Here is a 25,208-nt window from a genome sequence, read left to right on the forward strand (position 1 = left end):
ACAGTGGCCTAGAAAACTTACAGGAATCCATCCGAGGGTGAATGGCAGGGTTGGTAGGTCCCTAAAATTCATCCTAGACATGATCTAACACCTCACCTCGTCCATTATCATCATCCCTGGAATCACCATCCAAAACAAAAAGAGATCAATTTCTACCAGTTATGAAAAAGAAAAAAAAGAAGGAAAAACAGAGGAGAGTAAGAGCATTACCTAAATGTAGCTTACTCCACACATGCTCCTACTCCCTCTATCCATTCATTTCACCATCCTCACAGCCCCAGCCAGAAACATGATTAAGAAATTCTAAGGGAGAAGCAGCTACAGGACATCCTGTAGGAAATCTTGTGGCAGCCTATCCCACATAATGTCAACTCATGGCATTGGCATCTTGGTTGGCACATGAGGAGACAAGAGCTCAAGAGGTGAACAAGGTGATGGAAAAGGAAAAAAAGAGTCATTATACATCAGAGCAGAATTAGTAAGCTCTACAGTTTTCATAAGCAACCACGATCTCATCTCCTGTGATTCTGATCTAGCACCTAGATACACAGCAACCCAAGAGCAATCCATTCTACATTTTTAGGACATTTTTAGGATGTTGGGAAAGAAAGTATACAATCCTATCAGAGAAGGTGGCATGCCTTACCTCATAGTTTACAAATTAGAAAATGCATGCTTTTATCCACAGGAAGGAACACCATCTGAGGTGCCTTGGGATGTTAGAGAGGCCATCAGGGCCATGAATGAGCTTGATATGGATGGCTAAGTTATTCAGAGGATGAGAAACACATTCATCGGAGGGTGATGATGGGTCCCATTAATAGGTATATTTTGAAGTTCATTATGCTATCCTCCAACCCTAAAACAATCATTTTCTCACATTAATTCACATTTTTAGTCATAATATGCTTAGTAAGAAGATTAAAAGGTGTTTGTCATATTGTGTGGCCTAATGTGATTAATTTGCAGGAAAAGGAAGCATTTTTTAGGCATTTACTATGTAGGGGCTTGATGGAGACAACCAAAAGAGAATATAGGAGGCTTGTCCACCTCCTTAACTCTCTAACTCGGCTTGGGATCACAAAATCCTCACTCATGGTTTGAATTCACTAGCAGCCGAGGGACTCCAAGTACATGTGAATATTAAGGAAGACTAGATCCAAAATTCTTGATATCTTGTAGGGAATCACTCCTCTTTTCAAGGGAGCTTCCATCATCTACCTTTTTGTATAAATAAACTAGTTGAATGGTTGATGAGGATTCATATTCTTGTTGCAACTAAGAGTAGCTACTGAGCTTAGTTCTTGACATTTTTATTCTTAACATTCATTTGATGTATGAGACTATTATTTTCTGTTAATGAGAATCTTACCATTGATCTGCATCTGAGTTAGTTTGGAGGGTTGAAACCCTTGGGTTTGGGCCCAACCCAGAGGCTTTAGTCCCTCTTTTGTATTTCCTTCTTGTTCTTATTTCAAGGCATTGTAGTCCTTCTCTTGTTTTAGTAGATGTTATAGCATAAAAACTTGTGATTGTAGGCTTGCCTATCACCTCTCTTGTGGGAAGAGTGATTGGAAGGATTGACAATCACAATCCAAAAATATTTGTTTATGATTTCTTGGAAATGGATAGATGTTAGTTGTGATCCTTTTGCATGCTTATCCTCTGCAACTTAGGAGTTAGTGTCATTTTTTTAGTGATCAGAGTAGTGTTGTGGGATAAAATAGATTTTAGTCAAATTCAACTCATCTTCTCCATGTTAATTTATTTCATTGTGTTATTGGTCATTTCATGCATGTATTTGGCTAGCTGCAATGACTATGCTGATCTGCAAAGGTGGGAATACCTTCCCACATTCACCTGGACTTCTCCATCCTCCTCCTAGGCACCTCGCATTGCTCCTAACCTTTGTCTCCACAATCACTCTGTCAAGGAAAATAAGAGGCTCCGTGGGCATCAACTTTGGTGAAAGATAGACCTACGAAGGGTGCTAGGCTTAACCAAGAGGATCCCACAACTTTAATTTATTACGTTATATCTCCATCCACCTTCCTTCATCCATAAGATACCATTTCCATCCTCAAACACTCTCGGACCCCCTCCTATAGCATCTCCTGTAGCATCCCTATAGCAGTTTTATTTTCAACCAGCTTTCCTTCCCACTTTGATCCTAGCCTAGTTAAGATCAATAATGGACCCCAACTTGTGGTTTGATGATTAAGGAAGACTCTAAGAGCACTCCAACCTCCTCCTTTCCTCACAACACCCATCATATCATAAAAAAAAGTTAGAATTGGTATCTTTATCCATATGCATGTTAAAAATTAGATTCCTTATTTTTAAGAAATTGTAAAGTAGAACAATGGTGCATATAAATAGGTCACTAATGTGATTGAATGTGCAAAGTAGAGTAGCACGATTTACTTTTGCAAGTAGATTAGCCCTTTTTCTTTCATGCAATGTCAATTAGCATTTACATGTGAATGAATGGCATTCCACTTTTGTAGCTAGAACCAAGTTCAATTATGCTTTCATAGAAGGTTTTCATTGTAGTTAGTTGGAGGAATGGTCTCTGAACACCTTGATTTGATATCATGACTGAGGGTGACATGAATGGAACCTGACCTACTATGCATATAGCGCTGTCACCTCTAAGTTTGTACGAACCTCGGGTTGATAATTTGAGTTGAGAATCCTTTGGGAGTTGCAACATTCTTGGTGAAATACCAGGGCTCATCACTTGGTTGGTGATAATATAGCACTGTTATGGTTCTCATCTAAGTTCATACTAGAAAAAAGTGGTGAATATTCTTCTTTGGGGATGTATCCCTTTTAAAGGGGATAGTTGTGCACAAGTCAAGCTTTTGATGTTCCATAAAGTCAAGCTTGATTTCATACTTATGCTTATAAGTAAAGCCAAGCTTGACTTCACACCGTGAAGCACTTGCAAAAAAGTATCAAGATGCTTTTTCAAGGTCAGTTCCCTTTTGCAAATGGACTAGTTTTTTTCAATCAAGATTGAGTTCACATCTATAAGTCAAGTCAAAGTTCACTTAGTGATTCTAAGACAAGCTTGATTTCATGCTTTTAAAGAAAAATGCTCTAATTTTTAATAGATAATTCAACTTTGACTTCATGCTTGCTTCTAGTACAATGTCGCAATTCTTAGTAAATAAAGTGACGGATTTTAATGCTTAATACTCTTCCAAATATCTTGTTCAACAATGCTTGGTTTTAGTATATGCCTTTATAGCTTAGTAGACAGAGAATAATTTTATGTTTTTTTCATAAATTGATGTTGCTTTTTAGAAGTCTCTTTGGCCATTCAAAATGTTCATGTATATAAAATGGTATGCCTCAAGGAAAATATCATGGTAGAATTAAATTTCGATGTGAGCTAAGTTGTGAAACTCTTCCTCACACACGTATTATGCAAAAATGATAGACAAAAGTGGCTTTGGGATTTATTAATTGTCAATATTAACATCTAGTTAAGAAGAAGAAAATAAATTGTTGTTTTATATTCATTTTCTTAATGAAAAATTAGTAACTGTGTTGAAAACATACTTGATTAAAAGAGTAAAAATGGAAATTAGTTTTTTGCCATATGAAAAAGAAGAAAAAGATTTTTTTTTTTTTTAATACAAAAATTCATATGGATATCATGCCATCATACTTGACCACAAAAGAATTAGATGGAAATCGATATCAATTAAGAAGCTTCTCCCAAATTTCCACTCTCTGTAATAGTTGTATTTTCATTTAGAATTGCAATTTCCCATAATTAATACATTTTTTAATGCCCTATTGTTTCATATATATAATGTATACACTTTTTAAAACCATTATTGTTTAGAAATATTTTGTGTATTTATATAAAAAAAAATGATATTCACTTGACTAATGCATATGATGGTTATTGATATATAACCAACCTAGATCCATCTTAACGCCAAATCTACCAAACGTCGAGAAGGATCAAAGTAGAAGGTTTCTCTTCATAATAGAGTTTTTGTAATTTTCTCCAAAGAATATTTATCTAATATTTATTCTATTAGAAATAAGAACTTTCATATTTAGTGATTTACTTTTCCAAGATGATCTTCCCAAATTTTATATTCCTTTAATGTATTTTTGCACCTTTAGGGGCAATTGCTATTTATATATTTATGTTGGAACAAAATTTAGAATAAAAAGTAATATGTTTATAATCTAGTGTCTATGTTCGATAGTATTTTTTTATTTTTCAACAAAATTTTAGGACATTTTTTACTTATTTAAATGTTTAAAAATATAAGTAATATATATTGTATATAATATTTATGATAGTGAGTGTGTTTATTTTGGAATAGGGCTTTTAAAAGTTTAATTTAATTATCAATAATTATTAGGTGGATGGTAAGGGTCTCCTCTTGGGATTGTGTGGTGGTTGGTTCATTGGATGTTAACCCCTCCACCTGATTTCAAATCCCACCAGGGGGCACCTTTCGCCCGTTATGATAAGGCTCAAGCAATAGGCTCCCCCTTATCCATGGAGTCTTTTCTCTTGCTAAGTCATAGTTTCTAGGATATCTGGCTTGCAGGATGTTGGATATACTCTTCGTGTTATAGTGGAAACTAGTACGATCCACTAGGTTTTATCCTTGGACTTACCTATATTAGTCCAATGATTTATCGTTCACCATGGCTAAAAAAAAAAATTATTAGGTAGATGGTAAGGATTTAACAACCTCCATGAAATATTCAACAAAATTCTTAAGAGTAGTCACAAATCAAAGATTAAAATTTATCTCAAAAGTAATTATACCCTTTCTTTACCCCTTCTTTTGTAAGGTGAGATTCATTAGCTGCAAAATCTAGTGATTGCATCAAAAACCTTCATAAGTCCTTCCAGCCTCTCACATGGAAGACCATACCATAAACAAAATTGTACTATTTGAAGGGACACAAGCAACAATTGAATAGTAAAAAAGAAACATCATACAATCCATATACTAGGGCGTTGGCCTTTCTGGTCATAAACATAGTCAACAACAAAAATAAAAAATGTGAATTTGATCCCTTAGAGAGTCAGGGGAGAGGTTCTATTTTTTAACCAGCTACTGGGATGGGATCTATTCGTTCTGTTTAAGGTCTCACTGTGGCTAGAGGAATACCAAGATTCTTTTCGATTCTTCACAACCTGTGATCCATTATTTCCAATTTGTAATCATAATGCTTCATAAGTCTGTGCATGCGGTCCAAGGTTTGATGTAGGTCCCTCCTATACTCTAGACTATCCGACAACATGCGCCCGAAGAGGAACTTCATCTACCAGTATAAATCCAATATTTTCATGTACTAATTGGCTTAGCATCATGTGTTTCCTATATCCAGTATCCAACTCAGCCATTTTTCTAGCACTTTCGAATCTGCGAGGAAGGTTATTTGAGATGATGCTTACACTACATATATGGTCATATCTTCTTGGCCACATGCACATGGATATTCTCCATGTATTGAGTTGCAAAGCCTGCCACCATGTTATGTAATCAGGAGTTTCCTCTGCGTGCTCTCTCCTTGTAATAAGCCACACTTCTCCTCACCTTGCCTCTCTCTCTTAATGTTGTGATTAACACCCTGGGAGCTAGATTAAAAAGTCATAACCCTCCTGTGTTGCAAAGGATTCACTTCTGCTACACCCCATCACCTGCAATATTCCAAGAAATACACAATACGTGGCCTATAACCTAGCCAAGGGGGACCCTGTTTCAAACACCAAACACTAGTTATTATATCTTCCACCTTCCAACCTCCACCATCTCCCCCCGCTCCCCCACACTAAATAATAATGAGCTCTAAATTGTTCAAAACAAGGAATTTCCCTTAGTGCCAATTCCTAACCTTCGTCCTTTTGCCCAACATATCATACCCAACTCCACTAGTGCTTGGTGAGGCTCCTAGCACCAATCCAATCACCCGAAATTCCACTAACATCATACACCCAAGACATTATCATCAAATTATGGGTCAATATCAACCCACCACTTCCATTGTCTACCAAAGAAAACCTCGAATCTCTGTCCTTTATACCCCTAAATGGGATATACTTCCAACTTATTAACATAGGAAAAACTAGTATCGAATTCCCATCTTTACTTAGGAACCCAACTAAGAAGGTGGAGGTCCCCCAACTAGATTGGGAAAAGATAAAGTTACCCATTGAACCTACAAAACCATATCCAGATTCAAAATAGAAGTTACCTAGATCGAGATGAAAGAGGATTTTTCACAACTTCCTGGACCACTCGTGAAATTTCCATTTCAAAACCCACTCCCTCACCTAGAACTTGTGTGGTTAGATAAGTCGTTCGCTTGTGAAGATGGAGGACTACTATACCAAGGCTACCTCACCACCTGCATACACTGATATGTTCGGACACAATGCCTTCTAGTTCAAAAATTCACCACCCTCTATGATTTTTATTGAATCTATTTGGTTATATCCATCACAGCCCTTCCTCATCATCTTTCAATTGAAGCACACCCCAATTTCTCTCAAGCTCACTTTTGGTACCACTATTATGTCATTAATAAATTGTAAGCATGTATGGCATTAATGACATTCTCCCCTCATGCTTTGAGCCACCTCAAATAGTCCTTCAACAATCCTTCATCCAACCCAAGGTTGGCGGGGTAGATAAATTTTGCATGATTATTGCATATGGTGGGGGTGTGTTGCCACATCCCCCTTCCTATTTGGCATGGGGGGGCAGTCGAAACATGTCCTTCCCACCCCACATCACCTCTAGTTACCCCATCTAGGGAGGGAGAATCCTCTTGTATCATCTTCCATCAGGATTCTTTGATAGGAGATATCAAGAGATTTTTCCATGTTGACGCCAAAGGTATGGATGTCTCTAGTCATCCATAATTTTCTAGCAAATCTGCTACCCATATTACATGTTCGCCTTACATGGACTTGTATAAGAGCTAAGATATTATATATGGGGATCAATACCTGTTATAACATGGATTCCAATCTCCAACTTTTTAATACCTTATGAACGTGGGAGCTTGCTTGTATCCTCAAGACCATTGATGATTATTTGAGATTCCCCTTCTACAAAAATACTCAGGAATCCTTGATTTTAGGCATATTCCTATCCTATTTTTAGGCTTTCTAGCTCTGTCACCTTTTTTGTGTTGGTACTAATTGTGCCTACATAGACAAATATGGGCATGCCAATGTGGTCGCTTATTATCCCACCATAACCAATAGGGTCTGGGTTAGCCTTAGCCACACCATCAAAATTGATTTTCACAAATGTGGCTGAGGGGTGGTGTGAATAACTAGTTGGACTTATTGTGATAGCATGCAGATGGATTATAAAGGAGATCCTTTAGGGATGGAGCGTAACCATTCTCGCATGATCCTATATTCCCATCTTGAATCCTACTAATCATGGGCTGACCATTGTAGTGAAATAACTGTTTCATTAACATTTTTGAGAAAGGTTATCCATATGTTTTTTATTGGTGATGTGCTCAATATTTTCATGTTTCTTGCCTTCCATATGCCCCAGAAAAGGAGACTAGGCAAGATGTTCCAAATACAATTGAGAATAGGGTTTTCAAAATCTTGCATCCACCAATTTCTTATAGTGTTTTGAGGACTCTTTGGAATCCATTCTGGTCTAGAGAGACAATCCCCCAAACTTTTCCAAAGACCCCTAAGTAGGAGCAAAGGCTAAATAAATGCTCCAAAGTTTCATTATTCAATAAACAAAGAGGGCAGTGGGATGGTCCTTGAATATTCTACTTTTGAGTATTGTCCCACATGAGAGGATTGTTTTGTACTAACAACCATATGAATAATGAAACTTTGGGCTAGAATTGGTGCTTCCAAATTCCCCCACAAACCTCCTCTATGTAGTGATCTAATGGCTTTCTTCCAGATGATAAGTTTCCTTAACCATGAAGGTACCCTTAGAACCATATCCCCATTTGAACTTGTCATCTTGAAGTGAGATAGGGATTCACTAAATTGTAGATCCTCCCAGAGGTTTCTCCATATTTCTTTAGTTGGTTTTGGGTTCCAATTATCTAGGGAAAACTATTTGCATTAGTGTTGGTCCAATATATCCCTCTCCTAATGTTGGCATGAAAGAGCCATTAGGGGAAGACCTTGGCTTCAAGCTCGAGAAGCCAATAGTGGTTCGTTGAGGTTTAGGTTGATGCCGGCATTTTCACCTTACCCAAGGGGTAAGGAGTCTCACCCGAGGCATGTCGTGACCAAAAGTAAGAAGGGTTCGTCATGAAGTCAAGGGAGAATCAATCGATAACATATATATAACATTACACACATAGTAGATATAACAACATGTCATCATGCAGATAAACTACTAAATGCATGCATTTGACATGACATTAAAAATTTTAAATAGGTCATCACATCATATACGCTTATATACATTATACTTTGCAACCAGTCTGGACTTTCCTTTTCATTAATTCAACAGTAAAGCAGTACAATACATCTCGGCATATGCCGCAAGTAAAAATAAGGAATACCCATGTACAAACTCACAAGCTTGGTCTTAGTCCCAAAGATCCTGCTAAGATGAACTCCTATCTCCTGGCATCAGATTGCCGCAACCGCTATCCTCTCCGCAAAGTAAACCTCAACAGCGTTGCCAACCAACAACAACCTCTTCCTTACTGGCCCTTTCCTTTTATATATCTCTCTGTTTCTTGGACTGCCAATTCCTGGTCGACTGTTCTTTCACTCAACTTCCCCTCCTTCCTGCCCACTCGGCCGCCTTTGCCTTCCGCTGATCCGGATTTAAACAAGAACGCAACAAATTACAGAGATAACCATAAACATAGAGATGCAATGGAAATAATACTTCATTTCATTAATGTAAAATACTAAAATATGCTTACAAACAGAAATGGAAATAAACCAACTAGGGCGATTGTAGCTTATCTCTTAGAAGAGATGTGGTGGCTACATGCCTCTAAACTATGTTAAAATGAGGCTCGAAGGCCTATATATTGTTGAGAAACAATGGAAAACCCTAAACATCAAAAATCCTGACCCTAGAAGATGAAACGCCAAACTGTGGGCCCCGTTTGGGTAAATTGGTACATCAACTTCCCAGGGTCGTAACTTTGGCATACAATCTCCATTTGACGCGCATAATATCTCGTTAGAAAGATATATTCGAGAAATAAAACTTTGGGAAGAGTAACATCTGTCCATGGACCCATGTTGCTCTCAGTTTTCACAAAAAAACGTCGTTTAGGGCCTCAAAAAGGCTATGGAAGTTCAGGACCCGAAAAAACTGCTAAAAATAGTAAATTGTGCTACAATTAAGGAAACTGAAAAGTTGAAAGAAACAATGGTGGGGGTCCAAGTGGACTTGGCGGGTGGCCACAATATCCACCTGGATCATTCCTCCCCCCTTCGAAAGCAATGGTCCCCATTGCATTGAGTTCCTCCATGAGATGAGGAAACTTCTGCTGAACTTGGTCCCTAGTGAGCCACTTGCCCTGGTGCAGGAGTTGGCGTGCTTTGAAAACTTGATACAGTTGGATATTCTTCTCGCCAGTGTGCTTGACCTATGTGTCCATGATTCGATTAGTTGCAGCTTGTTCCATGCAATTTGGATTTAACTTTGTGGGTGTGAGCTATTCTGCAATGTCAGATGTGTCTAGTAATGGTGGAAAGTATGGCCGAAGGCGGTCCACATTGAACACTGGGTGTAGGCCAAGGAATGGGCGAATGCTGAGCTCAAATCCATTGTCTCCCACAGCCTTGGTAATGTTGTAATGACCATATAAGAGTGGTCTGAGTTTCCGATAGGCTCCGGTAAGGCATTCCTTTTGCAAATGCAACCAAACTTTGTCGCCCACTTGAATCTTATGTGGCACCTGATGTTGATCATGTTGTTGCTTGTACTTGGCAGTTGATTTCTCCAGAATGTCATGTACCTTCTCGCAAATATGTTGGATGCGCTCAATGAAGTTGTTTGCCTTATCTGTTTCAGACTGGACATGAGCTGAATCTGGATGAGCAGCTACAAATGGCATGGCCACATCAATGGGACATAGTGGCTGGAATCCCAAGCCCACCTGAAAAGGGTTGTGGCCAGTCCAGTTGTGCAGAGCCCGATTGTAGCTATGTTGAACATAGGGGAGGCTCTTGTCCCATGTGTGTGGATGCTTTGAGTTATACATGCGTAGAATGTGTACGATCATCCTGATGACAACCTCTGTTTGGCCATCATTTTGAGGATGGAAGGCTGTCGATTTAGTGAGTTTGGTGTCCAGCATTGACTAGAGACTGGACCAAAATGTACTAAGGAACCTGTTGTCCTAATCTGAGATGATAGACTGTGGGATCCCAAAGTGTACCCACACTCGTTCAAAGAAGAGTTTAGTAGTGGCTTCTACTATGATATTCTTCTTGCAGGCCGCCATAATGGCCATCTTCGAGAACTTGTCGACGACCACAAAAACACAGTCATTTCCATGCTCAGTGGAAGGAAGGCCTGACATGTAATCCATGGAGATGGATTCCCAAGGTCTACTAGGGGTAGGCAGGGAGGTATAGAGGCCTTGCTTCTTGATGGTTGGTTTGGCAATGGTGTAGGCATTTCATGATCTGATGTACTTCCCGACATCCTGTCGAAGATTCGGCAAATAGAAATACTTTTGCAGTACTGACACCGTTTTCTTGACCCCGAAATGCCCAACAGCCCGACCGTGGTGTGCTTCCCAAATCATCTTAGCACGCTCGCTTGAAGGAACACAAAGGTGACCCAAGTGGCATAACAGGGCATCCTAGAGGTGAAAATCTGGAACATGCTGACTCTCCAAGTGTGTCTAGTATGTGTGGCCGAATTTTGGGTCGCTTTTGTAGAGAAGTGGCCAATCAGAAGTCTTCTGCCCACAAGAGTTGAGCACGGTGGTTAATGCCATGATCGGTGGTCGACTGAGGCAATCTGCAACATTATTGGTGATGCCCTTCTTATACTTGATATTTAAATGGAACTATTGCAGGTATGTGGACCACTTCTGATGGCGATCATTCTGCAATTTCCCTTGGGTTTGTATGAACTGCAAGGGTCGGTGGTCTGCGTGGATGACCATTTCCTTCCCCAAAATGTAATGCTTCCATTTTCAACAGGCCTGCACAATGGAATACATCTCTTTGTCATAAGTGGGATACTTCCAGACTGTGTCTGAAAGTGTCTCACTGTGATATGCCACTGGATGCCGTGTTGAGTAAGGACTACCCCAATAGCATAGTCAGAGGCATTTGTCTCGACCTCAAATGGTTTTTGCAAGTCTGGTAATGCGAGCATTGGTGCCAAGTAGAGGCGATCTTTCAACTCGGTGAATGTCTTCTACTAAGATTCAGACCAAAAGAATTTTGCTTTCGCTCCTCCCTTGGTGACTTGACTCAAGGGCTAAGTGAAATGAGAAAATCCCAACACAAACCTGCAATAGAAGTTGGGAAGACCTAGAAAGCTGCGGATCTCTATCGGAGTGGTTGGAGATGGCCAATCCCGAATGAATTGGATCTTGGTTGGATCCACATGCACCCCCTGTTCACCAATAATGTATCCTAGATACTGAACCTGGGTCATGCCAAAAGTAAATTTCTCCAAATTGGCACATAAATTTTGTTGCCGCAGTGTTTGGAGAACCTGTCGAATGTGGTGGAGGTGCTCTTCCCAACTCTGGCTGAAGATCAGGATGTCATCCGAGTATACCACTACAAATGAGTTGGAGAATTGCCGCAAGATGTCATCCATTAGCCTCATGAAGGTTCCAGGAGCATTCATCAATCTGAAAGGCATAACCAACCATTTGAAAAGGCCCTCCTTGGCTTTGAAGGCAGTCTTCCACACATCGGAGGGTTCTATTGGTACTTGGTGATATCCTGACTTCAAATCGATCTTGCTGAAATATTTCCCCCCTTCAGTTGGTCTAGGAGGTCATCAATCCATGGGATCAGGTGCCTATTACAAACAACGATCTTGTTTAGGGCCCGATAGTCAATACAGAGTCTCCAAGTCCCATCCTTCTTCTATACCAACACGATCGGGCTCCCACAGGGCGATGAACTCGGATGGATGTGACCTTTTTGTAGCAGTTCTTGAATCTACCTCTTCATTTCATCATTCTCCATAATGGAGCTTCGATAGATTGGTCCATTGGGAAATGGTGCACCTAGGGTCAGATCGATGGAGTGCTTGACCTGACAGTGTAGAGGAACCCCTACGGGGGAGGTGAATATGTCCTTGTACTCCTCCATGACTTTGTCCATTTGTAGTTTTCATGTGGAGGGGCTCTGTCTAGAGGTCATGGTCACTGTCTTCTTCTTTCCTTGAGGGCATATCATCAAGAAAACAAATTTCCCGGTTATGGAAATGAGCTTACTGCATTGTTTTGCAGTAACCAAAGAGATGGCGGTAGGCAGTGCTACCTTCGGTATCCTATACAACTTATTTCCCAAAGTAACAATAATAGAATGGGGTCGTGATTCATACATAAGATGTCACTTCCACAAGTATGGTTGTCCTAATAATACATCACAAACTTCAAGGGGAGCAATGTCACATAATACCTCATCCGTGAAGGGCTTGATGTTGTATGGAAAGTGACATTACTGGCTCACGCGAAGATCCCATCCTTGGTGAAGCCACCCAATGGTGTACAGTTGTGGATGTGCTGTGGTCAGTAAGCCCAGCCGCTTCATGACCTCTGCTGAAATGAGGTTATTTTGGCTCCAACTGTCGACAATGAACTGTAACGGGGGGCCCTTTACCAACATCTAGGAGTGGAAGAGACTCTCCTCCTCCTCTGGATCTTCGGGTTCCTCCTTCTGGATCTTTATGGTGGCAACGGTGGCGTTGGGCTTTGCATCGATAATTTTCTTCCCTTTGTCACTCCCCTTGTTGGTTTCTGACTCAGAGTCGGAACATGCATCTAATTCTGAAACCTTTAGCTTGGCCACCAGTGGCTGCTTGGCCCGACACTCACTTGTGTTGTGAGTGGAGCTCTTATGGAACTCACACCACATTCCCATGTCCCTTTTCAGCTTCACGTCATTGTTCTTTGCTTGCAGCTTTGGCAGGTTGTCTTGGGCCACCCTGCCTTGGCTTTGTCCTTCTTTTTGCGGTTTGGGGGCACCTATCCCTTGCTTCCAATTCGCAGATCCAAAGTCTTGTTTCTTCTGTTTAAACTTTTGCTCGACCTTGATGGCATATCGGTATGCCGTGCTAAGCGAGGAGATGTTCAGGAATTCCATTTCCTCCTGGATGTACTTGTGCAGGCAGCTGTGGTATTTGAGTACCAAATGCTGCTCTGAATCCTTGATACCCAACTTTGTGGGAAGGGTATGGAAAATATTGGTAAACTCCGGCATGTCTTGGTCCCTTCCCTGTCGCAGTGTGGTCCACTTTATGTATTGATCCTCATAGCTTTTGACAAGGTAGTACTGCTCCTTGATGGCACCCCATAATGAATTCCAAGTGGGTGTGGCTGAAAATAGTGAGCCTGTTCTTTCATCCTTCTACTCGCAATAGGTTTCCCACTAGTCCTTGACATGGGGGGCTGCTTTGAGAAGAGCGAAAATAATCTTTTCTCGACTGGAAAAAGCATGAACAAAAAAAAACCCTCTAGCAGATTTAACCATTTATCGACGACATCTGTGTCTATTTGACCCTTGAATATGGGGATTTCAAAATTAACTTGTACCTTACATGGTGTGGCATTTCCAGAGTAGCTGTTGGAAGCCGATGCATCGCCCCTGGGTAGCAGTTGAAGGATCTGGGCAAAGATGTCCATCATCGCATTCCTTTTTTGCTTAAGGGCTTCTTCGAGAAAGATTTTGATAGGATCTCTTGCACCCTCGTCTTTCTTTGCATCCGCCATGGGAGGTCGTCCGGATTTGTGAGGCTGGTCTTGCAAAGGTTCGACTAGTTCAATCCCTAACTCCTTATATCCCGACCTCGTTGGGGACATGCAAAGAAAAATAGAGAAAAAGAAGACCGCTCTGATACCACTGATCTGGATTTAAACAAGAACGCAACAAAGTACAGAGATAACCATAAACACAGAGATGCAGTGGAAATAGTACTTCATTTCATTAATGTAAAATACTGAAATGTGCTTACAAACAGAAACAGAAATAAACCAGCTAGGGCGATGGTAGCTTATCTCTAAGAAGAGATGTGGCAGCTACATGCCTCTGAACTATGTTACAATGAGGCTTGAAGGCCTATTTATTGTTGAGAAACAATGGAAAACCCTAAACATCCAAAAAACTAACCCTAGAAGATGAAATGCCAAACTGTGGGCCCTGTTTGGGTAAATTGGTACATCAACTTCCGGGGGTCGTAACTTTGGCATACGATCTCCGTTTGACGCACACAATATCTCGCTAGAAAGATCTATCCGAGAACTAAAACTTTAGGGCCTCAAAACATCTCTGGAATTTCAGGACCCGAATAAACTTCTAAAAATAGTAAACTGTGCTACAATTAAGGAAACTAAAAAGCTGAAAGAAACAATGGTGGGGGTCCAAGTGGACTTGGCGGGTGGCCACCAATATCCACCTGGATCATTCGCTTCCACCTTGTCGCAACCCTTCCACAATTGCTTGTTCCTACCTTGTTGTCCAACTAACTCCCCTGCAAGTTAATCGTTGTTGCCACCCGTTTCCTCCTCGTTCCTTCGTCAACCAAAATTGATCAAAACCTTTACAAAATTAAACGAAGGTCCCGCCTCGACCACAATTCTTTGACTCATCTTCGGGTCAATTTATTTAGGCCTCGGTCAGTCCTTCTAGTATTTCCATGGGTTCTTTGGTTGGTGGCTGCACTTCTTGCACTGGTTCTGTTGACTGCTAGACTGGTGCTTTTTTTTCTTCGGCCATAGCTCGCAAGGTGGTATTTGTTCCCGCTGCACTTTCCTCCTTCTAAGGTTTCCCCGTTCCAAACGAAGGCTCCAACTCCGGAACAGCTGTTGTGGTTTGTTGCCTGAATTCTCTGTACTTTTGAATGGCAGTTTCCCATCCGGTGAGGATTTCATCGGCACGTTGAGTGAACTCTTCGTCCGACTGTGACATTAACTCTGTTGGTCATTGGTTTTGCAGGCTCTCCCATTGTTTTCCGCTGGATTCACAAACCTCTTTCAAATTTAGGACCTACATGCGGACCGGTGGTCGTAGGTCTCTAATCACCTTCTTTGTTTTCGCGGACTCTTCCTCAATTTGATCAACTTGGGCCTGGATTGCGTCAATCTGGGCGTTGATATGCTATAGGTGGGTAGGGTCTGTAAAGTCCTTTGTGCTGGAAGGACTGGAAAATAATGTCTGTATTCACTCTCTCATTGGGTAGACCAAGTGATTCTTTAGCACTAGGCTTCCTGGCCAATCATGGACTTTGTTCATCAGCATGTAGCCGTCTGCGAGGGCATCAGCTAGTGTCTGCTTCTTTGCTTCCACTTCAGTGATTTTTCCCTCAACAATCCTCGTGTAGATCTCAACTGGGTTTGGCAGTGCTGATCTTACCATCTCCAGCTTCCTTTTCATGTCGGCATTAGTGGCTACTAGGTTCGAGCATGCCACCTGGATGTGGTCGCAATAGTTGACTAGCGTGCAGGTTGTCATGTCTGCCGGCGCTTCTGTGCTTGCATCGACGATTGTTGGCCATAACGACCTAAATCTTTACGTGACCTGATCGACCTGGGCTTGCAAATCTGCATTTTCTTGCCTTAAGTGATCGCGCTCTTCTGTTACCTCGTGTAGTTGCTTTGTTTGTTGCTCATGCTCCTTGGCTAGATCCTCATGGATCTTCTTGGCCCTATGTGTTGCTTGCTGTATAAATGTGAATAACTGTGTCGACAACCAGTGATGGAGTGTGTCAGCTTGCATTGTACTGGGCTCAGGGAAATGTTGCTATATGGGTAGGTCGCTGGCGATGGATTTTTCAGAGTGGGAGGCGGGCGAATGAATTTGCTGTGACTGTGGAGTGAACTGTGGAGTGGGGGGTACAATGCTAGGGTTGGGGACCACTGTGATATTTATAGGGAAAAGTGGCCTATATGGCTCAATCCTTTCTCCCTGCGAAACAATGTTTGGGCTTTCGCCTTGTGGTGGGTCCAGTCCCAACATTAGTGATGCAAGTGATGTTGGTTGTGTACCACTAGCAGAAGTGGTGTATTTTGCCTTCCCTACTGACTCAACTTCTGTTTCCACAATTGTTCGTCGTCAACCAAACAGGAGGGTTTCTGACAGGGTCGCGGAGGTGGAGGCTATTTGCGGGGAGCATTCCCGCGACTGTGGTAAGGCGGTGGATCTCTTCAATAATGGGGGATGTGGAAACTGAGTGCTCGACCTCATCAGTAAGGTCGACAACTGGGGGTGGTGGTGGTGGAGCAGTTTTTGGCTTTTTAACGGCTGGAATGCGAACAACTATTTTCTTCTTTGGCTTGGGGACCGTTGGCTGAGATGGTGGGTGGGCTACTCCCATGGGGAGTTTCATGGCCAGTGGGGTTGTGATAATGGGTGAGAACATAGTAGAACCTTGAAATTGGGCGGGATAATTTCTCTCACCTGATTTTCCTTCAAAACTCGCAATTGTTCGTCTCAGCTCGAACATCTTCTCCTCCATTTGAAGCACCATTGGTTGGAGGACATCTTCAACTGGCCTTTTCCTGTTGCTTTCTGCTGCATCTCCCCCTTGTGCCTGCTACTTCAAGGCTCCAAACAAATAATTGTACTTCCCATCAACAATTTCACAAGCCACCCCTGGCCATGATCCCACCTCGTTGTGTAGTGCTGCTGCAGTCAAGATGAACCTTTGTGGCCTCATCTTGAATGTCTCCAGGTGGATGCACCTTGGCCTAAGGTAGGTGTGCGCGTGTGAAGCTCCGAACCAGATTTCTTCTGAATATTCATCCAGCAGAGTCTTAGGTATCCTCTACGTCGACCTTATCGTGGCTAGCATCAGCTCATACCAATCCTTGAAAGTTGTCTCATTTATCTCTTTTGTGTTGGGGTCCCCCGATGCCCTCCATGGTTCATAACAGAGAGCTATTAGTTGTCCTTCGACAATGGTTGCCATTTCCCTTTCTTTCAGTGGCCTCCATTTCCACATTTCCAAAGACATCAAAATGTACCCAAACATGAAATTGGTACTCTACCTATACACATCTCCACAGGCTTCAAAAAGTTTGTTAAGAACAAATGCAGACCAGTTAAGTACCTCTCCTTGGCAACAATGCTCCGCAACCGAAATTGCGTCCAGTGTGCACTCATCCTTCATAAAATGTCTCATGGTTTTTCCTGTTATGATATAGTAGGTGAATCTTATTTCGACCTTGTTAATCATATCCAACTTTGCTCCCCTTCCACGCTGCTCAATCCCATACTTTGCATAATAATTATCTTCGCTCTTCTTCTTGGCTCTTTTAGACCTTGCTTGAAATGTTGTGTTGACTACGTTCCTTCCTATTGACAACCCTGTTACATGATGAATGTAATCTACATGAATCAGGTACTCCTTATCCAGCCACAATGATCCTCCGTGCATCCTGCTCATCAAAAGTTTAGTACACTGCATTGCAGCGAATTGAGTGCCGAAAACAGGTAAGCTTCTCAAATGGAGCAAGATCGACCTCTGTATTCCTTTGAAATCCTCCTTGACTCTAGATTTTTTGGTGCCATCCTCCCTCTGGATGTCTTCTGCATAAACTTCCCTCTTCAGAGTTGGGAATTGGAAGCAATCCGTAAGATCATTGTCGACCATAATCGCCTTATCATATTTCCCATACAAATTGTCGACCACCACAATTCGTTCATCTAACGGATCCTATGGGATAGAAACAATCCCCTTCGCCATCTCCCTTTGCCTCTGGTATACAATTTTTATCTGAGGTTTCTCGCTTCTGTGTTTCTGCAGCTGTTCTTCAGAGCGAGCCTGGAATTCTTCTGCTATCTGCAATTGAAACTTTGTGATTTCCTTCATTGTCCTGTGAGTTAAGTAGCTGGGCTTGACACGATGTTTCCTGACTGGACCTAAGAAACTAATTACTCCGACAACTTTCCCCATGTGTTTTAGCCATACTTTGCCGCTGTCGGCTAACCTAGACCTGACAACCGTGACGCAGACTTGGAAAGGACAGAGTGGGCTACATGGCGTATTAAATTTGTCGTGATGGGCTTATTTATTAACTAAACTTGTGCTTAATGGGAAAATATTTTGCGGCTCCTACTTTGACAGTTGCATTATTAGTTACTTATTATGGAAATGACTACTGGTACGACGGAAAGGATGGGTACAATGTGTGATCATAAAGGCTAGAAAAAGCACCTGCCTACGTGTAATTTGCTGACTATGACTGCTAATTCTATTTTTCCCTCCCCTCGACCACAAATGGGTTGCGGCATGATGATAATGTTGCCGCAACCTTATCGTCATTTCACTTATTTTTATGATAAAAATCAAGACTCTAACTAGCTGTTGAACATGACTAACTAATTTTTATTTCTTCCTACCTACTTGTGGGCTCGTTTTCGAGACCCTCTTTATTTTGGATTTGTGGTTGCTACAGTGTGGAAAGGCTTTAAGCGTGTGCTATTTACCCATCCATTCAACATGATTCCATCCAGTTGCGCCAACCTTACTATTCCTGAATCTCTAATCCCCGTAACTATAAGCATGCCCAGCCAGTGGATCTGTAGTCGAATGTCTTCTTCCTGATATGCCTATCATGCCAAGCTTTCTTCCTTCTCTGCTCCACTAAATGATGAAACTCAGCCAAGAACCTTGACTCGTCCAGCTCCATTAGCTGACTCATTCTCTCTCTTAAGGCCATATTATCCGTCATTCCCGTTGCTTCAGATATGAACATGCATGGTATTATATATTCTACTGGCACAACTACTTCCCTCCCGTATACAAGATGAAATGGAGTTTGTTTATGAAGTCTCTTTACCATTGTCCTATATTGCGGGTATTCTTTCATCCCAATCCCTTGTTGGATGATACTATCTTTGTTAGACCTTTCTCCAATATTTTTTTGAATGCCTCAACAGCGACATTGGCTTGAGGGTGATATGGGCTACTCTTGTTATGCTGAATCATGAAATTCTTCAACAGAGTCTCAATGGTTTCATTATGAAAATGTGTTCATTGGTTGCTTGTGAGACTCCTCGGGCATCCAAACCTTGAGGTTATGTTCTTGAAAATAAACCTTGCGGCTGTCTCTGTTGTACATTCCTTGACAGGTGTTGCTTCTGCCCACCTGGTGAGGTATTCCGTTGCGGTTATTATATATCTTGTGCATGAATGCCTCTCTGGTGGTGCAATGGGTCCAATGAAGTCTATTTCCCAATTTTCAAAGATTTTCACTGTGTGGACGAGATTTAAAGGCAACTTATCTCTTCGCGAAGGCTTCCAAATCCTTTGACAGACATCACAACTCTTAGCAAATTATTTAGAATCTTTATGAATGGTTGGCCACCATAGTTCCACTTGCAGTATCTTCCTTGTCATGGCTTTCCCTCCCACATGGCCTCCTGCGACTCCCACATGACATTCCCATAGTACATATTTTCTTTCATGTTGAAGGACCTAGTGCCTCAATACTTGATCTAAGCCCATTTTAAAGAGGTGTCCTGCGATCACTTGGTAATCTACTTCCCTTACTATTAGGTGTCACTTCTGTGTTGCTGTATATCCTTCTGGGCAATGACCTATTATTAATAATGTGGCGATCTCTTCTAGGTGATCTGGGACTGACTCTATTTAGAATAAGTCGACGTCAGAAAATAAATCATCCACTGCTCCTTCATTCTCTCTTATCTCTAGTCGCGACAAGTGGTTTGGCCCCACATTCAGTTTGTCAGGTTTTATGACCACCTCGAAAGTAAATTCCTGGAATAGCAACAACCATCGGCATATTCTTCCTTCCAGTACTGGTTTTTTTACCAAGTATTTCAGTGTTGAATGGTCTGTAAAGAATTTGAATGGCGCGCCCAACAAGTAATGCCTGAAATTTTGTAGATAGTAGACCATGGCCAAGGCTTCTCTATCAATTGTTGTATATTTTCTTTCCGTCGTTGATAGCTTTCTACTAGCATAATAAATCGGGTGGTCCATATTTTTCTCCCCTAGCTACACTAAAACTGCTCTTAGTGCTATCCCCGATGCAGCAATGTGCACATGGAACATTTTGTTCGAATTTGGATAGACAAGGATAGGGGTGCTTACCAGCCTTTCTTTCAACATATTCAGTGTTGTCTAACAATATTCAGTCCAAACGAACTCTTCCATCCTCTTCAATAACTTTTCCATTGGGGTTGTGATGGACGCATAATTCCTGATGAAATGCTAGTAGTACCTTGTATGGTCAAGGGTTGACCTTAGCTGCTTCATGTTGCACGGCGGTTCCATGTTGACAATTGCTGTAGATGATATGGCCTAATAGTGTTCCAAAAGGGATTGCGAAAATGCATTTCTTGAGGTTTAAGGAAATTTGCAGCTGTCGGCACCTTTCAAACATAACCCTTAATAAGCTGGTGTGTTTCTTCAGTAGGCTATATACTGTCCAGTTGTCCATGTACACCTCTAGGAACCTGTGAATGTAGTCTTGGAATGTAGCAATGACAATCCTTGAGAAGACTACTGGTGCATTCTTTAATCCGAATGGAATTACATTATATGCGTATGACCCCCACTCAGTAGTGAATGTTTTTTTCCTTTTATCCTCCTCGGCTATTCGAACTTGATGGTAGCCCGAGAACCCGTCTGTAAACGAATATGCTTCATACCCCGCCACCTTATCCAGGACCTCATCACTTAAAGGTGTCGGGAATGGGTCATGCACACATGCATTGTTGAGACTTTTGTAGTCAACGCCTACTCTGATTTCGGTCACATCCTTCTTATTTTGTATGACTAACAGAATTATCCACTCTGCTTCATCTACCAAAAATATAATCCCTACTTCCAACATTTTGTCGATTTACTTATTAAACTTTTCCTTTACCCTTGGTTTCAATCTATATGGTCTTTTCTTCACTAGACAGGTATCCGACCTTAGAACAATCTTCATTTCCCTTATGTCTCCCTTTATCCCCTTCAGCTCTGTTACTGAAGCTGTAAACAAGTTCTGGTATTCTTGTAAAAGGTCAAAAATTTCTTTTGTGGTCTGTTCATCCCAGTAGTCTCCTACATACGCCAATTTTGGGCTTATCCTCCGCCCCAACATTTTGTTTTCTCAACTTCAATGGTAGAAGGTTAGCAACTTCTCTTGAGGGGTTCTCCCGGATGTCTCTTTCTCCTTCTGTTTCCTTGAAGGTCAGGTGTCTCAATCCGTCTAACCCATCCTCTTCTAGCTCTGCGTCTACCTTGTCGCAGGTCACACATTATGGAGAATCTATGTCATACAGACACTGCAGAAAACTTTCATTAGGACATCCTTCAACTAATTGTCCTGGGGAAAACAAAACCCTTTTGATCGCTTGGAGTGTCTCAGTCATGCATTCCTCGTTACCTTTGAATGAAAAGCTGCTAACAATCTGTACCTCCAAAACATCCCAATCCATCATCTGCCAACGGAGTTCCTCCTGTATGTAACAAGCTCGAGGAACAGTTACAGGGTATGTATAAATTACATGTACCCACAAATTCTTCATTATTCCATGCTTTTCCCAATATTTTATGTAATCTTCGACATGCCTCTCGAGACTTGAATCCCCTTTGTATCTTGCCTTATCCTATGGTCGGTCTTCATCCTGGGCAAATATTTCCTTCATGGCTTGCTTGATGCTCGCCTATTCTCTTAGTGCACTGTGGTGCGTTCTCCACCATCTTGCTGGTGTCACCATGAGAGAAATATCAAGGAAGGGCATCTTTTGATACTTCGTCATTTCCCTATCTACCCTGTTCAAGAAGGTGTCTACCAGTTCAATGTCGTAGTATTTAGGATAGTCACTTATCTCCGTTCCTATCCAATTTACTCGGTTTATCATTGCACAATGTTTATTGTTTAGTTCATACCCGCCTTGCTGCCATGCATCCCATGCGGCTTCTGAACCGATTTTTGAGCTTTGGATACTTCTCTAGCTCATGGATCCTCCTACAATAGGATTTATGTAATCTTCCCTTTTTCCTGTTGTTAGCGTGTATAACTGGTCTAGCATTCCCGATTCATCCCTATCATCTACTAGTTCTGTGAACCTAGGTCCTTGATACGGGTCCAAGGGTTGGATCACCCTCATTCCTTCTACTTCGAAAATCATCAGCTCTTTCTTTAGGTCAATAACAACATAGTTTTCATAGGCCCAATCGATCCCAAGGAGCGTTGGGTATGGATCCTTATCTCCCATTATGTCAATTACCTCAAATTCAGTGTGCGTCTTCACCCCCACCACATCTACTTCCATGTTTTCTAACCTTCCAATGGGCAGTATACAATACTGGTTCACCATTCTTAGTTGAATTGGTGAGTATTTCAGTGGTGGCTTCCCCATTGCCTCCCATGTTTTCCTGTCTAGCATTGTGTCCCTTATCTGGAATCCCACAACCTGAGCATTAATTCAGAATTCCTTCCCGCTTCTCTTCTTGTTTTGCCTCACTCTTCTGGAATGCTTTTCTGGTAAGTTGGCAAGTGGTCATTCCACTTCCTCTTCTTCTACTGATAATGCAGCTTTTAAGCTCTTTCACAATTCCTTCAACATGTATTCATCTTCGACAATCTTCAGGAATAGTTTAAACCATTCTTCAATCATTTGGTTACAATCAAGCACGTGGCCATTCGGTCTCTGGTCTTCCCTCCTCTCGATCATCCCCTCAAACAGCTTAGCCACTTCATGATAATACTGCTTTTGGTGCTCAGGCTAATACACTTTCTTTGGAGATGTCACTTTAACAATCAAGGGTGGGTCTGCTGTGCTACGATCCTCCCCCGTCTTCTTTCCTCCTCTCGTGACTATATTGATATTGGTTGTGAGAATACCATCGTCAACACGAGGATCGACATTAACCAGGTTATCCCCCCTCTATTTGGTCCTTTCTTCCCACTTTGCAATGCGTTCTGAGCAATCCTGCGTGGTGTGGTTATTAATCCTACATTGTGAGCACCAGGGTATCCTAGGGAGTGGGCATTCCCTAGCGACATGTCCTTCCGTGTCACAATTGTAACACCTTATAGGGCCTCTTCCTCCCATTCTTCCTCCTCTCCCATTTCATCCTCGTCCTCCCCGATTCAACTCTTTGATTCTAAACGTAGATCTGTCCAGCCTCTTTGCTAGAGCATCTGGTTCTCGGCACTGGTCAGTGTGATGCATTGTAGATGCATAACTCACAATAGTTGTTATTGGGGACATTGGAGTAATTTTGCAATATCGAGCACATCCATGGTAGATGTCCATACATTCTACAGATCTCACAATAGTCTTGGTTATTCTGTCCCGGAAAAACCCCTTGCGCTCCTACTGCCGCAACTCCTATGGTTGGTGGGTTCCCTGATGACCTCGAAACCCCCCCTGGATGATTAATTCCTCACAACCTCGAGAATTCTATCACAACATGTCCTTCCACCATGTAGTGGGTGCACCATACGTTGGGTCTGGTTGGTTGCACTGGTTGAAGATCCTTCAGCTTCTCTGTTAAAATTGTGATCTGATTCTGAAGGCCCATGATTGAAGGATCTTGAAAAATCATCCCTCCCCAATATTCATAAGGATATCCATCCATGGCCTCTTTGCGTGAGGCTTTCTCCAAAGAATCTTGGAGGGTTCCGATCTTCTGTTGCATCAGTGACATTTTGGTTAGGGGCAAGAGTGCCTTGATAAACCAGTCCCGCTTGTGATTCGGGTCTAGAGTATAGATCAACTTAGTAATGGCATCATTAAACCTTTACATGAGCTCCCAAGCCATCTCACCCTATTTCTTCTTGATCTCCCACAACTCTGATAGCCCTTGCTGATTTGTCTGGGGTACTTTTAATTCCTACACAAATCCTCTCTTGATATCATCTATCGTGGGATTGTAGTTTTACTCCGCCCACTTTATGAACCAACGTAGAGCCCTCTCCCTCAACGTGGCCTGGAACTCCATTTTCCTGACGTTGTTTGGAGTTTGACATTCTCTTCAAATAGCTTCACAGAGTCACCAGTGATGTTCCACATCCTCGTTTCCCCTCCCCGTGAACTCTGGATATCTGGTAAAAGATCCTGCCATACTGACTTGGGTATGAGCTAGCAACACAAACCCTTTGTTCCCTGGCTATTGGGATCCCTATAGCCCCAAGTTACTAATACTACTGGTTCCCTTGTTGCTTCCAATATTAACACTAACCTTGTGTTTCTCACGCGTGCTTTGTACCCATATTTCCTTGGCTAATTTAATATCAAATTTCTCCAGATTGTAATAAGGTACCAAGGGAAGGTCGGGAGAGACACTACCTGTGTCTCGGGGTATTGCTACTGACTTATAATGGATGTTCTCCTTTGTCAAATAACTTTCTCATAACATCGCCTATGTCCTCTTCTCTCTCCTCTTCATACCTTCTCGGAAGTTTCCCTTACGATATTCTTCCCGCAACCTATGAGGTGGGGCCCTCTCCATATTTATGGCTCCCATGCCTCTTATTGCCAATCTTGCTTTGTCCTACACCTTCCTTTTCCCCCCCTTCATCTTGGGGTTTTCCCAACACCGCTCCTACTTGGTGTGGTCCCATCTTCATTTTCTTCAGAGTCTGAACCACCCTTGCTGCCACTTATCTACTAGCAGTGCTCTCCTCTGTGCTCTAACATCTCTAGCTTTCTTCAACCCTTCCACATCCATCCTTTTAGTAGCATCTATATTCCCCAACCGACGAGATCCCCCCCCTTACGTCCTTCCCTCAATACTGGGGTTTTACACTACCATATCCATAGTGGGTGAGGGTAGTAGTCCTTCTTCTACCATAAACATCTTAATCCACGTCGATACTTCCCTCATCAACCTTCCTCTTAATCTAGACCCAAACATTGCTTCTGCCTTTGAGAAGGATTGATAACTCTCGGCAGCAAACTCAACTATATATCCCTCCACCGTGGTCTTTACCCAAAAGTCGACTACTCTGGTCAGATCATTGTCCAACTGCTGAAGCAGTACGAGATCTAAGGGAGTCCAACTGCGGTGAACTGTCATCGATCT

The sequence above is a fragment of the Pinus tabuliformis genome, chromosome J (genome assembly GCF_031772625.1).
Source record: "Pinus tabuliformis cultivar Carrire ecotype Pingquan chromosome J, CPIR1, whole genome shotgun sequence".
Classification (NCBI taxonomy): Eukaryota; Viridiplantae; Streptophyta; class Pinopsida; order Pinales; family Pinaceae; genus Pinus; species Pinus tabuliformis.